The 18,513-nt window shown below is 35.9% G+C and overlaps 1 non-coding gene across 1 annotated transcript; it reads right to left on the bottom strand.

Moving 5' to 3' along the window:
- Positions 1-3,811: 3,811 nt before the first annotated feature.
- On the bottom strand, positions 3,812-3,918 carry LOC121208847 (small nucleolar RNA R71). The gene has a single exon (XR_005903971.1). It is a non-coding gene; the product is annotated as a small nucleolar RNA R71 (small nucleolar RNA).
- Between the last annotated feature and the right edge of the window lie 14,595 nt (positions 3,919-18,513).

The following is an 18,513-nucleotide window of genomic DNA, read 5'->3' as shown; positions in this document are numbered from 1 at the left end:
AACCAGGATCAGTTCTGGGCTCCGAAAAATAGTTTCACCAAGCCCAGCTCTAGAGTATCCACCAGAGCATATGTGATGAAAGCCAAAGAAGAGGTTGATTTGCCAGAGGTTATAACGGGTTCTTTTCTTGGAAACAACATTCATGTATTCATAAATCCGGGGTCAACCTATTCATACATCTTCACTAAATTCATATAAGGTTCGAGTCTTGAAGTTGATTATTCTAAGATAGATGTATTACTAACCAACCCCCTTGGTCAAAGTATGATGGTTAATAGAGTTATTAAGAACTATCCGTTGATTTGTGGCGAGCACACCTTTTTGGTGGATTTGTTGTTGTTCAGTTTTCATGAGTTTGATGCTATTCTCGAATTAGATTGGTTGACCAGACATAATGTTGTAGTTGACTGTTGAGCTAGAGGTGTATGTTTGTTGACTACAATAGGCAAAGAAGTGTTCATGCTTGGAGTATAGACCAGTTTGGCGAGTAGAAAATTTTTTGTAGTATCCACCAAAAACTTATTAGTTAAGGGTGCATATTCTAACTTGTCATACATTATGGATTCCTCTGAATCAAGAAGCTTGACTGATCATGAGAAGCACTTAAGGATTGTGATAAGAACTTTGCATGAGAATAAGTTGTATTCCAAATTCAGCAAATGTGAATTTTTCCTAACTGAAGTTCATTTCCTTGGTCATGTTATTTTTATTGAAGGTATTAAGATAGATATTGAGAAAGTTAAAGCCGTGCTTAATTGGAATACACCAAAGAACGTTACTAAGGTGTGTAGCTTCTTGGGTTTGGCGGGTTACTATAGAACATTTATAAAAGGGTTGGCCATGTTGGCGACACCTCTGACGCGGTTGTTAAGAAAGAAAAAAAAGTTCGAATGGACAGAGGCGTGTCAGAAGAGTTTTGATAATTTGAAATTTGTTCTAACTAATGCTTCTATTTTAGCCCAACCAGAATCTAGTGTGGAGTATACTGTGCTCACGAATGTATATCTTAATGGGCTAGGATGTGTGCATATGCAAAGAGGAAAGGTTGTGGCATATGCATCTTGCCAACTCAAGCCACATGAAAAGAATTATCCAACTAATGACTTAGAGCTTGCAGTAGTAGTGTTGGAACTAATAATTTGGAGACATTACCTTTATAGAGAGAAATGTCGTGTGGTTTTAGACCATAAGATTTTAATGTATCTGGTGATGTAAAAGGATTTGAATTTGTGCCAACAACATTGGATGGATCTTCTAAAAGGTTATGATCTGGCAATTGAGTACCATTCTAGAAAGGCTAATGTGGTAGCATATGCTTCAAGAAGGAAGACTGTTGCATCTTGTGGAAGCACAAAAATATAGAGAGTATTTTGTACCATTTTTAACTCAAATTCATGCAATCTCGTAATAATTATTGTCGAAATATAGAATATAATTCTAAAATATTTATATTGCACTTAAATTATTAACATATTTAATTTTAATTAATTTTGATAAATTTTAATTTATTTTCAACAGATTCGCACAAAGAGTGAAAATTGGCTCGATAGACAGTGCTAGAAGCACAAAATCGGGATGCGACTTTTGAAGCATCGAGGCGAATTAATTTTTCAGCCTAAAATGGTCCAAATTATGAATATTAATACATAATATAATTAATTTTAATTTTAATCAAATTTATTTTGGGTTAAATAATTAGTATTAATTAAATTATGAAAGGTGGCCCAGTTATGCTGAATTGAGAAGACCGATCCAACTGAGCAAAAGGCTGTACAAAACCATCCAACATGCTGACCTAATAAGCTCAAATTATTTGATTATTTGAATTTAAAATCGGCCCTTGAAGTTTCCTTGAAATTGCATTCAAACCCCTCCACTTATCAAGTTTTTATGGATTTGCCCTTAGCTAAATTTAGCGAGTTTGAAACCTTCAAACTTCTCACGTGTGTGGCCAGAAAATGGGGTTCTATGGCTGCTTATTTTTGCTATTTTTAGCAGCCAATCCCACCTATAAATACCCCCTTTGCTACTCATTTCAACACACCTTTCACACCTTTTATTCTACATATTTCTCCTCCCTTTCACTTGCTTTTCTCTATGTCATTTCCTATTTTTTTCCCATCCATTCCCCTTTCCGATTTCCCTCTTGGAAAAAATCCATTCAACCACCTTGGGTTCCAACATTCAAGTGATTGTAGAAGCCTTGGTTTAACAAGAACGAGTGGAGAATAAGGAGCAGAGCAAAATAGTCTGGCTTCGGAAAAACACCAAATTTGATTCTAGTTCTCTATCTTTAACTTTTATTGTTATTGTTATGAACATCTCCATGAATATTTGTTATGTTGTTATTCTTAATTTAATTAACACGGCTTAAATTTAATTCGTGTTTGGTTGATTGCATTTCGTCAATTTAAGTTATTAAAATAATGTTGTTATAAGTCTTGGTAAATTGTTTGATTAAGTAAAACCATGATTATGTTATACTTGCATTACAATTGTGAGGCAATTAATGAATTAATTATTAATCATATTGAAATTGTAATTAATTGACACAATACTAATCAGTGCATTTTTAATCTTCTAAGGTAGATAAAGGTTAAATTAGCGACGATATTAAATGGTACATTAGGCTTGCATAACCTGCAAGATTTTTGTGATTAAACTGTTTCAATATAGGTATATATTGTTACCTCACTTAATATTTTACTTGCTTATTAGAATTGATTAATTGTTTGAATTGGCATAGTGATATGTTTAAGATATTAGTTAATTTAGTAAGTCTGTATGTGCTATAGTTAACAAATTACCAAGTTGCCGTGAATTTATTCATAACAACATGAATATTGTCTTGGTAATATTAAGTTAAGAAATGTAATTAATCTAACACAATTATGTCATCGATTAAAATCATCTTTTGAAATTGTGCATTGGAGCTTTTTTATTTTATTTTATTTTACTTAGTTAAATTTTAGTTTTTCATTACTTCCTCGAATCAAAATTTTTTTTAATCACCTAAGTGTTTGGATTTCATTGCATAAATAATTTTCTTAAACAGTCCCTGTGGGTACGATAAATTGATATTTACTTGTCATTTTAGTATTTGTTGCGATTGTTTAAGCTTGCACATTTCCATCGTTCTAAGTTTTTGGTGTCGTTCCTGGGGACTATTTTAAAAGACATTATTTGTGAAGTTGTTAATTTTGCATTTTGGTCTATTCTTTTCTATTAAATTTTAATTCCAATATTTTTTGTTTGTGTTTATTTCAGGTGTTTATGAGTATTGATCAAATTGTTGACTTACTCCCCATAGACTCTGAAATTGAAAGAATTTTAGCGAACCAAAGAAATGACCGAAGAGATGAATTTCGAGAATCAAAACCAAAATCAAGGAGGAGCATTCGCTTATAATACTTACAACTCGATTATTGTTGCTGATGACAGGAACTGTGCCATTCGAAAATATGCCATTCTTTTATTCAACGAGCTCAATCCAAGTATTAGGAGACCCGAAATTGAGGCAAAATAATTCGAGCTGAAGCCTGTCATGTTCCAAATGTTGCCAAATATGGGTCAATTTAGTGGGATTCCTATTGAAGATCCACATCTTCATCTCCAGCTATTCACGAAAGTGAGTGACTCATTTAAACTAGTCGGGGTGATCAAGGATGGCTTGAGACTGAGATTATTTCCATACTCCTTAAAATATAGAGCACGAGCATGGTTGAACTCCCTACCATTCGATTCCATAACTACATGGCAAAAGTTGGTTGAACATTTCTTAATGAAATATTTCCCTCCATCTTTAACTGCCAAGATCCAAAATGAAATCACTTTACTGAAGCAACTGGATGAAGAATCTTTATATAAGGCATGGGAGCGATTCAAGGAGTTATTATAAAAGTGCCCTCATAACGACATTCCTTACTGCGTCCAAATGGAGACTTTCTATATTGGTCTCAATATTCATACTAGAATGATGGTGGATGCTTTGGCAAATGGAGCCCTTACTTTCTAAGTCTTACAACGAAGCTTACAAAATTATTGAAAGAATTGCCAACAATAACTATCATTGGCCAGCCAATCGAGTAGCCTCAAGAAGATGAGTATCAGGAATACATGAAGTTGATGCACTTACTTCTGAGCCCAAGTGTCCTCTTTGTCTTCTATGCTTAAGAACATAATTGTTAATGGTTTCAATGGTAATCTGACAAGTCAATAGCTGAACCAATTTGAGAATATTTCTTGTGAATACTGTAGAGATGGCCATTTCTTTGAAAATTGTCCATCGAATCAAGAGTTAAAACATTACATAGGAAATCAGAATTGGAATGGTTCGCAATCAAATTATTACAACTTTTCATGGAAGAATCATTCAATTTCTCCAAAGAGTAATCGATGGGTGGACCATAGTGACTTTTCTATGCCATTTTGACCAAATTATTTGCCAGAATATTCTCAATAAGTGCAACAACCACCGCTAACTGAATCTTCAAGTAATCTTGAGAATTTGCTGAAGGCGTACATAGCGAAGAATGATAAACTAATCCAAAGCCAAGTAGCAACATTGAAGAATTTAGGAAACCAAATGGGACAGCTACCAAATGAGCTCAGAACCAGCCCCCAAGGTATTTGGCTGAGCGACATGGAAAACCTAAGAATTTTTAGAAAAGAACATTGTAAAGTAATCACTTTGCCAAGTGAAAAGACGTTGGAGCTGTAACACCTCTTACTCGTATTCGACGTCGGAATAGGGTAAGAGGCGTTACTAGACATAAACTCAGACAATCTTACAAAATCGAGACATGAATTTTCGTCCAAATTTAAAAATTTTTATTCACATGCATATCATCCCTTATGTGGGCCCACGAGGCCCAAAACATACATCAAGGGTGGTTCGGGACTAAACCAGAAACTTTCGAAACTTTTACCACACTTAGAAAATTTTCTCATTTTGGAGGGTCACATGCCTGTGTCCTCAGCCCGTGTAACTTTTTGCTTATGACGTTATGCACAAAATGTGGACACACAACCAAGGCACACACCCATGTCCTTAGACCGTGTGGTGAATTAAATTCCAAAATCAGGTGTAGACTTCACACGGCTTGGGCACATGCCCATGTCCTGAGGCTGTGTCCCTCACACAGCCGAGACACACGGCTGTGTCTCTGCCCGTGTGTTTACTACTAGGCATTCTATTTTACATTAATTAGGGAACAGGGGACACACGACCGGACCGCATGCCCATGGGGCAAATTGTGTGTCACACACGACCTAGACACTTGCCTATGTGTCTACCCGTGTGGACAATTATTGAGGCTATTTTCCAAGCCAATTTCCACCTTTAATTGTGCATACACAAACATGATTTCAATGGCACTTAGCAGGGCATAATTGAGCACTTAAACATACACAAACAAGACATGATCATGACCATTTCATCTCTACTTACACATGCATAAGACTTCATACTTTGTCAAGCCAAATTTATAATTTTGCATACATTCAGAGTGGTAGATTACTCCTATTTGACATAATCAAGTCTTAATTGTCATCATGCATTTCATTCAAAATTCCATCACATACACACAATAATCAACCACATTACAATTGGATAGACACATGCATGCATAAACAATTAGGTTTACAACCCAATAATCAATATGAGCCACATCTCATGGCCTTCTACCAATTGGACCACAGGCCATTCTAGGCCAACTCATTTGGTCACATTTACAATGGCATAATTACTTAAAAGAAAAAGTCCCTATACATGCCATAGACGCAAACTACTTGAATTCATCAATACCAGTAATGATAGCTTGATAGTGTGATGGTCTCTCCGGCGATCTCCAACCCGAACTAGCTAAATTAACATATAAGAGATGGGAAAGTAAGGGGAGTAAGCTTTAGAGCTTAGTAAGTTCATATGAAAATAATAAAAAATTATTAACATCCATTTAATTTACCCATCCATAAGAACATTATTAATACAAATTGTATTAATTCTCATGATTACCACTTACTTGTTCATAATGCTTACTCTTTAATCTTATAAATACCATTTACATGCCTTGGCATTAGCCTAACCACCATAGTCTCTCCAATATAACTTATCAAATTATTTAACAAGTTATTCCCATCCTCTAAATCACATGTATAACATTTATGAGTAATCATAATTTCAACATACAGTTCAACCACCTTTCACTTGTCTATTCCCACCCCTCACCAGAGTGGTGTTTTGTGAAGGAACTTCACGAGAATCACATTGAATAAGTTCACAAGTATGATACCAAAGGGTTAAACTATAGAATGATTATGAACATGATCAGAGATTAAATTGGATTGATAAGTAATGACAGGACTAGTAAGGTAAAATGTTGGGAAATGTATTAACTGGAAATTTCTTCAGAACTGAACTTCTTTAACGAAAAGCATAATGTGAGATTTACGATGGTAGAAATAATTGAAGGAATAAGTTGAAAGGTAAGATACCAGATTATGGTAGTCTTTTCCTAGGTATTCTGTATGTTTAACTGTTCTCGCAAATATCTTTACACTTACTGCCCTACTAATAAAATCTTTATTTCATGAGAGTGCTTTCTAATCACGATGTATAGACGAAAGTATTAATAGCCTGACTGGTACATAATTTTTATTACTCTATGTCTCTCTGGCATTCCATTACATTCCATCTAATGGGACTTGATGAAATAATATGCATGATGATATAAATCTGTTTCTCCTAATTGATGCTCTATTCAATATACATATATGGTAAGGTATATTATCCTTATTGCATTTAATCCCTGCGGGTTGGATTGATATATTCTTCTAGACTTCTTTTATCTGAAGAATTATCAAGATCCTTCATATTTTTCTTATGAACATTTTTTTTAGGTCTTTCATTATGATATGGTATCTTGGATTTCTGTACCTTGGATATCTTTATCTTGGATTCCTCTGTCTTGGACTTCTTTATTCTGGTTTTCTTGTTATCTTCATCTCGTAAATTACTAATGATCACTCGTATCCAAGGTATGTTCTTCAACTTATGATGACTATGTCGATTATGAACATGCTTCTGACTTGATTATAGTAACGTGATGACCCCCATATTTGGATTTCTCTAAATCTTCGTATAAAGATGATCGCGTTTATTTCATGATAGGTTTTAAATTTTTATAATTACTCATTCTTAAACTAACTATTATTGCGATGTAGGCAAGTGTACCTATCGAACAGTAGTAAAGTTTTAGCAAGACCGGATTGTCGAACCTAAAGAAACTAAAAGTACTAGTAATGACTGTCTTTTTATTATCTAGCCTAAGAATAAAGAGGTTTTGTTTTAATTAACTAATTATCTAAACTAAGAACGCACAGAGAAAAGAATTGGGGAATTGCTTTTGGCAAAAATCGATTGACTTAAGACAATACCTAAGGAAAAGTCCATTTAGACTTTACTTGTTATTCTGGCTCCGAATTGGACGATTTATTCATTCAACTTGTTCCGTAGAGATCCCTAAGTTATGTTATTATCCCTATTCAAGACTAATAACGTCTAATCCCTAGATTAAATAACCAAGAATTTTCTCTACTTAACACTTTAAGGTTGAATTAACTCGATCTATGGATCCCCTTATTTGGTTTCACCCTAATCCGGCAAAATCTTGTTACCTTATGTCTAGGCGCGCAATCAACTCCGCTTAATTATGAAAAATGTACTCTTAGACAAGGTCTATTCCTCCTCTCAATAAGAGCATGTCTTGAATAAGTATCCTAGGATATCAAAACAAGAATTAAGAACACATAATTAAGAACAAGTTAAATATTTATCATACGATTCAGAAAATAATAACAAGATTCGTCTTAGGTTTCATTCCCCTTAGGTATTTAGGGGTTTTAGTTCATAACTAAATAAGAAAACATCTTAGAAGAATAAAGAATACAAAACATAAAGAAAACCTAAAACTCCTGAAGGGAAATTGAGGAGAGATCTTCAATCTTGATGATGAATCCAGCTTTTGAGATGATCAATCAGCTTCCTTGGAGTAATTCCTTACTCTCTATTCTCCATCTCCTCTTTTCTTCATTCTCTAGGGTGTATTTATAGGCTTTCGAATGCCTAGAAGCCCTCAAAATTAGCCTTTTCTGAATTGGACTCAACTTGGGCTCGGCAGGGACACGCCCGTGGCACACGCCCGTGTTCGATTACTTCAGGCTGTGCTTGAGCCTACCAAATTGACACGGCCATGTGGTCTGCCCATGTGAGGAGGTCCAGGTCGTGTTGATTTCGTACCTTAGCCCATTTTCTCCGTTTTTGGCCCATTTCTCGTTCCTTTCGCTCTCCTATGCTTTCCTAAGTAGAAAACATGAAATTAAAGCATTAGGAGATCGAATTCACCAATTCTAATGAGAAATCATCCATAAAATGCATTAAACATGGGGTAAAAATATGTATAATTGATGGTTTATTAAAAGAACTGATATTAATAAAGGCATAAATGATGAAATTGCAGTTTCAGTTTGTTTGGTGGATTACTTTCCTCGAGTAAGTGAATCAAAGTTAATGCATTCAATTGAGGCATTTTTGTTATATTGAGCTAATGCAATTGAAATTGCCTTTGATTAGTATGAAAAGTGAGTTTTGAATGGTTTCATGTCAAACTATCCTACCAACTAAAAAAGAGGATCTCTTAAAATGTCATTTATTGATGAATAATACTGACTCAGTGGTTCAAGTGGTATTGATTATTATTTGAAAGACTAAATAAGGTATTCGTGTTTGGGAACAAGATTTTACCTTTCTCCGAGTAAAAGATAGATAGTCTAAATTTAAAGCTGTTCTGAATGATAAAGATTTCATCTTGTGAAACTTGAATGGTCTATTACATGTTATTAAAGCTTTGAATGAACGAGAACGTTATTGACCAAAGTCTTTGAACCGATGGGGTATGTGCTAAACAAAAACTTCTTGAATTTCAATAATGTGTTATTGAATAAATTGTGATATGTTCTAAGTCAATAAAACAATGGGATGGATAATGTATCTATTGTTATAAAGGGAATTGAGTGTGAGATGGTGCAAAAGACTTAAGTCGATTATTGCCTGATCCCTGAGAAGGGAAAAATGCGGTTATAAGTACTTGAAATAAAAAAATTTCGGGCTTATTGTAATGCCCCAATTTTTAGAATTTTCGAGATTTCTGTAATTTCCTACCACTTTTAGAAATACTGTGTTTTGACTGCCTGTTGTGGGTCTGAGTATGCTGGTGGGCCTTTAAAAGCCCCAATAGTAAATGTAATTCAAGGAAATTCTTGAATTTTTAATTTTGAAGAGAAAGGGTTCTGGCGATATGGGCTTTTAAAATTGAGGTGGTAAAATAGGACAAAAAAAGATATGTGGTAAAGTGGCATGTAGCGCCACCTTGGTGTTTGGAGAGTGACGTGTGGATGTTTAGGGGGAGCCAGAGTTCAAGTCACAAGGTAAGCGTGTTGTTACTTTTATTTTTTGTGTGCATGTGCCAGGCATATGATAGAGCTTAAGTGGAAATTCGGCTAGGGCTTTAGGAAGGTTGGGCCGTGGGTCTGAATGGCCATTAGGGCAAGCTTTATTTTCTTTTTGTTTTGCTGAATTAGGGTTAGCCACCTAGAGCCTTCCCTTTCATTCTATTCTCTTCTCAGTGTCACAAAAAGCCGAAAGCGCAAAGTTAGATCTCCTGAGTGCCGAATTTTTCCTTCTCTTCTCCTCTCTTCTTCTATTTTATTTTTCTCTTTCTTTTCTTCTCTAGCCAAAACATTCCTACCATTCTACTCATCTCCTCTTTCATTCCCATTCCTTCTAAACCTCTATAGCCGATTTCCATAAAAGCTGAAATGTCGAAAGTTGTTTCTTGTGCCGATTTCTTCTAGTCAAAATCCTCCTATTTTCTTCATCTCTTTTGGCTGACTTTCACATCCTCTAAACCTCAACCCCTGTCGGCAATACCATTACAAAAACCACCATACCAAATCATCTTCCTCTTCATAGTTCCAAAAACTGAAAACACCATAGTTTTTAAGGACATATAGCCGAATCTTTAGATCTCTAGATTCAATTTTTGCAAGTTTTTAAAGGCTAGATCTGCATCAGATCTGAGTAGAAACTGAAGTGGAATTGTTTTAGTTGAAAGAACCTGTGGTAAGTATTCAGATCTATTCTTTATTTCGGGTTTTAGAAAAGTCGAAATCACTAAAGGCATAGGGAAACTATCGAATGGAGCTTAAGGCTCTATGGGTTGTAACAATTGATTTGTTTTGGTGTTAGTGTGATATAGAGGCTGCTGATCGAAGGCTTGGACAATTGGAACGACTAGATCGAGATCTAGTCACTAGTTTTGGAAAAGGTAGGATCTCAAGGGCCATATGTATTGATGGCCGATTATGGTAAGTAAGTTTATGATGTTTGCCATTATACTTTGGAGTTGATATGTCTAGTAAATGATTGTAGGATATCGTGGGAGATTTCGGTAGCAGTTGTCGTAAATTAGGTGTGTAAACGACACCCACTAGTAGACTAGATCGGCAAAAGCTGAAATGCCAAAAAGCCGGTATTTCGAGAACTTGCAAGCATGCGAACACTCGTGGGATTGTTTGTATTGATAATTTTGGTAACTTGAACGATAAGATTGTAGAGTGCACAATTTCGTGCACTTCGGTATATTTAGGCTTAATGGGCTGAAATCGGGTTAATAGGCCAACGTGCCCAATTCGGTAAAAACACTCAGTAAGTGTTTCTGTTAATATGTTAATAACTTTAATGAGAATGAAACCCTAAAAAGACTGATAAAATTACTGAAATACCTCTGTAAGGTAGAATTATCGTAATACCTTTAAAGGGGTAAGTTTATGATTACGTCCCTCGAGGGTAAATAACTGTTCTTACGCTATAATATGACTGTCTTTCTGAAGCATGCCTTGTTAATTATATATATATTCTGCATACATGTCATACTGCATGGGGTTGGGTTTTGTTTTAGAGGAAGAATTCGTTCTGGTGGCTGTGCCACATATTCTGATATAAGCAGCTTTGCTGCGGATTATAGTTAGTGCTGTGACAGCACTAATTTGGCCCTAGTCAGAAAGTGGTTTCGGGATCACAAAACTGAGTCACAAAAATAATTAGATGTTATATTTTGTGTTTGTTTCATGTGAAAGTGTATGTGTGAAAATTTCATGCTTTGATTTTGTCAATTGTGAGTGAAATTATGAAATAGGACTTATGTGAAAATTTCTGAAAATGCTATAGGCAAATTTGTAGGGGCCAAATAATTTGTAGAGCAAAATAGGAGGATTTTCATGTCAAACCTCCCATTTTATGCGTAGTGGCCGACCATCATGTTGGTGGTAGACAACACGTGCACTTGATAATAATAAATTAAGACATGAAGTTATGGTACTAATTGATATGTGTCATTTTATGTCATAAATAAAGAGTAATAAAATAACAAAAGGAAGTGAAGGACAAAGTTTTGTCCATCTTTGTTCATCATAGCCGAAAATAGGAGAGCAAGAGAGGAGAAAGCTCTTGACAAATTCGGTCACTAGGGGGAAGAAGGTGCAAGCTCAAGAGCATAGAGGGGCAAATTTGGATAAGGGAAAAGAGAAAGTAATCGAATAGCCGTTGTAATCGTTCGGCAACATTCAAGGTAAGTTCTTAAGTGTTTAAGCTTGATTCCTTTTTATATGCCTAAGAGTTAAGTTAATATGGCAAAGAGAATGTAAATTTTATTTAGTTAATGTGCCGAATATGTAATGATTTAAGGCTATAAGCCGATTATGGCTATTATGCTTAAGTTGAATTGGATTTGAAAATTTGATGCACTAAATGAGTGTTACAATGAATAAACTATGCCGTATATGTGCTGGTAGAGATATTACGATATGTGGATTCATTCCGTAAAGTAAATTATTCAGGTATGAACAACCTAATTAAGTACATGTGAATTAAATGAATTTGATGATTGATGTGAATCGAACATATAAGAAATGGTTTCATGTTTATGTTCAACTATGAGACCTTGTGTTAAATCGAAAATCGATTTCGTTCAATACGTTAAGTTGGTCAGGTATGCGATATGTACATATGCATGTTAAATCGATTGGAATTGAATCATGAATGTGAATTGAGAAGCATAGGTGAAAATGCCTATGTCATATAGGTGAGTAAGGGTAAAACCATCGTAAATTATCGATAAGGATGGGCTATGTGCGGAACCATCTTATAATTACTAATTTGAATGGTTACGTGCGAATCAGTGAGCAAGATGTATTGTATTGAGATAATGCTTCAGTGAAAATATACATATGTTCTTTGTGTTGAATGAACATTAAATTTAAGTTATGAGCTGTATGTGACTAGCATATCTAGTCGAATTTGATACTATTAACTGATGGACTAAGATATGTGTTCCAATGTGAAATTAAACCCTATGTGGTTGAAAGGATGAAAATCTTTGTTCATAGATATGTGTTTTAGTTATACATGATTGAAGTATATGTTATGAAAGTGGGAAAGAATAGGTGAATTGTTTATCGAAATATGATATCCGAGTTAAATCCCGCAGGCTTCGTGCTAGTAATGTATCCGGGTTAGATTCCGTAGGCTTCGTGCTGGTAATATATCCGGGTTAAATCCTGTAGGCTTCGTGCTGGTATTATATCCGGGTTAAATACTGCAGGCTTCGTGCTGATAATATATCCAGGTTAAATCCCGCAGGCTTCATGCTGGTATTATATCCGGCTTAAACCCACAGGCCTAGTACTGGTATTATAATCGGGCCTTTGAGCCTAGCAGACTATTATGACGGTGAGACATTATTCGGGCCTTTCAAGCCTAGAAGGCTATAATGCCGGTGAAATGATATTGGGCCTCGAGCCTAGCAGGCGAAATGCCGGTGAATGAATAAAAGTCTAAGGTTAAGGCACCTCGTATTAGTTTGACAAATGAATACATTCAATACGTTAAGTGGGCCAGGTACGCACTATGTACTCATATGTGAGTTCGATTTGAATGGAATCACGAGTGTATAATGTGATACATATGTGAATAAATGTTATAACTATATCTATGACCATGATACATTCGGTCAAGGTGTGAAAGTATTTGATTTATTTATATTATACGAATTCAGATTAAATGTTATAAGAATGCTGAATGTGCATTATGTGCTTGTGTATATTCGGCCAAATGGTAATATACCTAGAAAATGGCCTTTGAGAAATTGAATAATCAAAGTATAATTGCTTTTAATTGTTTACACTGCTTAAAACTTAGTAAGCTTATGAAAGCTTACTCCGTTTGTTATGTTCTCTGTATTATAGATTGTTGGCTCCAGTTACTTGCTCGGGTTGGAGTTCGCCAGAGATATTATCACACTGTCGAGCTCACGCTGTTGTGTAATTAAATCCTAGTACTTCGAGTCTATGGCATGTATAGGGTTTTAATGTTGAGTATATGATATTATAATTTAGCCAAAGGTGGTGGCTTGTATTGATAAAGTGTTTTGGCCATGTAAATAGGCCTATGTTGGCTAGTGATGTTTTGGGCCTCGTAAGCCCATATATGGACAGATTACATGTGAAAAGAAAAGTTTTAAATTGATTGAAATTTTTCAGCATGGTTTTTGTGTGATTAACTGAGTTTAAGTTGGGTAACACCTCGAACCCTGTTCTGGCGAGGGATACGGGCTAAGGGTGTTACATTTAGTGGTATCAGAGCTATGGTTTAGTCGTTTCTCGGACTAAGATAGCAAGTATAAGAATCTAGCTATACATGCCATAAGTAAAGCGTGATAGTGTGATGTCTCCCGGCTCTTATAAATTGTTTTGTTCAGGTAATGATGTGTTCCAACCGGGCTATTATTAATTGATCCGGAAATGCTATTGAACTGATTGTAATATATTTGTGATATGACCGAATTGAAAGGTATGAAAAGAAGTTTATGATATGTGTGCATCAGTGTAAAGATATGTATGAGATTGTATAAGGTAAATGGCAATGAAAGATCAAATTGGGTGGAACGCAGGGAATGAGTACAATCGTTCGCTAATGAATCGATGGAAAAGACCATGGTTGGACCATGGCAATACATTAGATAGATGAGCTAGTGTAAGACCCGTCGAGGACGTGACATCAGCTCGACTTGTGGTAAGCGTAAGACCTATCTGGGATAGGCATCAGCACAGCCTAGTGAGTGCTAGTATAAAACCTATTGGGAATAGGCATCAGCACGGGCAGAGCAGAGCTAGTATAAGACCATAGTTGGACTATGGCATTAAGAAAGCGATGTACTCAAAACCGTAAGACGTTTTCTGATTTGATAAATATTGACAAGTGATCAAGACTAAATGTGGAAACTTGATAAGACATTATTGGTAATTTGAGTAAGAGAAATGAAAGTTCGAATTGTGATAAATTCACTAATGTTTTGCTAATATTCACATGAAATAAAGTTGCGTGTATTACTAAGATATGTGAAAATGTATCTGTAACGAGTTGGAAATTTGAAATGTTTGAGTCAATGTGAGTAATATTATGATGATGAGTGATAAAGTTATCTGTGTATACAAATATGAAAGTTCCTTTCGAGGCTTAACGACCCCACCCTCTTATCAGTGTTATTATTATAAGATTTCATTGTAGTATGATCAGAATAAATTCGAGGATAAATTCATACGATGTTATTCTTCTATTTCTATTGAATGGTATTCCATCTTATAAAAGTATATGAGATGTGATAGTTCAAAATAAGTTCAGAATAACAGTTATTTGATTTTGTATGTCAGGACATATAAGATTTCTGTTAATGTTATTATTGTTCTGGTATGGAATAAGTATACAACTGGGTTAAAGGTTATGTAAAAGATCTTTATATGAACTCTGATTGTGAAATGTTTGTTTATCTGAGTTGTAATAGATTATACAAGTATATGGAATAAAATAAATTAGTGGTATTATAGAAGTGGTTGTGAGATAGAATTTCTATCCAAATTGAATCAAAATTTTTATTATTTTCTAAGAGAAATATTATTGGATTATGATTTATCATCTGACAAGAAAAGATCAGTAAGATAGGGTTTGCATGTACAAGGTTTTATTTGATGAAGTGACTAAAGTATCTATAATGTGATCTGTTGGTGTAGACCAAAGTTCTGAATTTTTAGTAAAAAGAGATATATGTGAAGAATGGAAAATTGTGATTCCGAGAATTTTGTGAAAACGTTTTTAGAGTGGAAACTATTTCTTCTGGTAAGATTTTCGGGAACGAAAATTCCTAATGGGGGAGAGTTGTGACAGCTCTAATTTGGCCCTAGTCGGAAAGTGGTTTCGGAATCACAAAACTGAGTCACAAAAATAATTAGATGTTATATTTTGTGTTTGTTTCATGTGAAAGTGCATGTGTGAAAATTTCATGCTTTGATTTTGTCAATTGTGAGTGAAATTATGAAATAGGACTTATGTGAAAATTTCTGAAAATGCTATAGGCTAATTTGTAGCGGCCAAATAATTTGTAGAGCAAAATAGGAGGATTTGCATGTCAAACCTCCCATTTTATGTGTAGTGGCCGACCATCGTGTTTGTAACACCCCAAACCCGGCCCAGACATTATGGCCGAATCTGACGTGCCACGTTGGAGTTGAAAACCCACGTTCCATTTTAGTGTTTTAAAAACCATATATTTTGTTGAGTTAACAAAGTGTATGGAAGCTGGGCACCAGGTAGGTATCCGAGACAGAGGAGGTGAGCCATGAAGGCTGCTTAAGTACCAAGCTCTTTGATGGATCCAATCCTAGACATGCCCACAACCATAGCCACATTTTGTTATATCGAGTTTAAATTTGTTTAAGTGGACGTCTTTGATAAATCGATTAATCATGGTGTTGAGATATTTTGAAAATAAGTATCGCTTTGAAAACACGTCCTAAGTCTAGCCCATTTGAACAATTATTAACTAGGTTTGAAGTTATTTAAAATAAAATAATCCCGAAAAGAAATAAAAGGAAAGTTAAAATGGCCTTATTACAACCCAAAAATCAATAATAATTAAAGGGATTCTAATGAAAACCAACGCTTATTTAAAAGTCCAAAGACAATCACCGTGGCTACTCTGAATCCCCTCCGGCCCAAGTCCCCACATCAAGGCTCACCTGCAAGGTTAAGGAAAGGGGGTGAGTTTGGAAACTCAGTGTGCAACAAGCCCCTTTCAGAGCCCAAAACAATAACAGCCTGTTGGGTCTAAGCCCAAAACCAATCTCAAACATGTACTGGGCCATAGCCCTTTTCATATTTCATAATTCATAACACTGGGCCGAAGCCTTTTCATATTTCATATTACTGGGCCGAAGCCTTTACGGTAAACGGTACAGCCCAAAGGTCCATTTTTATGTCACATGTAATGTTAATGAAAGAATGCAACCCATTTGGGGAGGCTACTTAACCCACCATCCGCTACTCTCCACCCGTACCAACCAACACACCATGTGGGGATTAACTCGACCCACCCCGCCATAACTCTCCACTGGCAGCATAGCTACTTTATCATATAACTGGAGGCCTAGCCTCTTTTAATAACTGGGGCAAAGCCCTTTTTTAATAACTAGGGCATAAGCCCTTTAATAACTGGGGCATAATCCCTTTTAATAATTGGGGCATAAGCCCTTTTGCACTTCCTCCATCCATATAAAACCCAACCCAATGCATTTATGAACATCTCGTGTGCATATCATACATATCATGTGCATACTATACATGTCATCTGCATATCATACATATCATGTGCATATCATACATATCATGTTTATCAAAATCCCATGCATTAAGTTCATATATAAACCCTAGGGGTATAATGGTCATTTTTACCTAGGGGAAAAATGGTCATTTTCATATTATAAGGGTAATCTTGTAATTTTACCAAAAATTAGGGTTTCCATGTTCATTAACGGTTACAAACAATTCATGGGTGCATACAGTGATTCTGGCCCATTTTTAGCGAAAACGAGTTATTGGGCCAAAAACCCCTAATGGGCCCTACTCAGCTGATTTTGTCATCTAGGCCCATTTAGCCTATATCCATAACAGTATTAACAGTCTTAACATGCAATTTAACATATTTTCGTTTTCTACCAATTTTACCCAAATGGGCCCGAAAGCCTATTGGGCCCTATTTCAGCCCCTCGAGGCCCAACTTACCGTGAACGCCAAAAACACGTCCTTACCGTTTCCATTGTTCCCGATCATCATCTCATCGATTCTAACTAACTAGTGAGCATTCGCTTGCTCACAAGTCCTCGAAATGCCAGAATTTCGGCATTTCGGCTTTTCGGCATTTTATCACTTTAAGCTATGAAAAAGGGTTCGTTACACACCTGTTTGGCGATATTCCTCGACGAGATCTCCTACACGATTTCTCCTATAATCCATCATTAATAATCAGCTTCCCATAATTGAACCAAACCAAAAATCATCTAATACTAATACTTACACATTCGGCCACCATCCATAATGGCCTTAGGAATCTTACCTTTGTCGCGATTGATGACTAGGTCTAGCTACTCCGGTGATCCAAGCTACTCCAAGTCGACACTACACCTTGCTGCTCCTCCACTAAATAAACCACAAAAATATTAAAAGAAGACCCCATAAGGCCTATACCTACATTCGGCCACCCCCCTAAACTAGAGGGGTTTCGGCTTTTGGCCAAAGTTACACTAGGAATTGTTTAGAGTTTGAACACTTACCACAGTCTCTCTCCTATTGAATCCGGATGCCTAAAAGGTAAAGGAATTGAATGCCAACAATTGAAAAGGAAAGAAAAGGTTGCTGGTCACAAAGAATCGACACCCCCTATCTTCACTGATTTCGGCTTTTTGCGGTACTTCGGCAGAAGTAGAGATAAGGGAAAGAAATAATAAATGAGTGGAGGAAAGTAATGGGCTGGTTTTTGCAAAAGAAACGGGAGAAAAGATGAGAGGAAAGATGGTAGATTTGGCTAGGGAAGAAAAAGAAGAGAAAAAAAACTAAAACAAAGGAGAAAACGGCACAGCTAAGACCCCAATGCCGAAATTACTAACCTAATACCCTTCTTCCGAATTCCCCTCTCTAACCCCTTCCAAACGGCTAAGCTCTATCCTTCTCTCAAATCCTTAAAATCTCTCCCCTTATCCCTCCTTAATCCATACGTTTGACTTGATCCAACTCTCCTCTTACAGAATCCACTTAGGTTCCAACACTTACCCTTCCTGCACATAAAAATAAATACTCTTATTTGCCAACACAGGGAATCGATCCCAGGTCTTCCCTTATGCTCCACACGCCACCTTTTTAGGAGCTTAGTGGTGTCACCCTTGCCACTCTACCAAAGCTCTTTTTGTGATACACTTTACCCACAACTTAATATAAGGGCACCTAGCCAGAACCCCTAACTCCTAAGTCCAAAATTTAAAAAAATTCAACCGGGTTTTGGCTAACTCATA

This window comes from Gossypium hirsutum, chromosome A10 (assembly GCF_007990345.1).
Source record: "Gossypium hirsutum isolate 1008001.06 chromosome A10, Gossypium_hirsutum_v2.1, whole genome shotgun sequence".
Lineage (NCBI taxonomy): Eukaryota > Viridiplantae > Streptophyta > Magnoliopsida > Malvales > Malvaceae > Gossypium > Gossypium hirsutum.
Note: the sequence above shows the minus strand (reverse complement) of the source record. Positions and strands in the feature narration are given on the sequence as shown.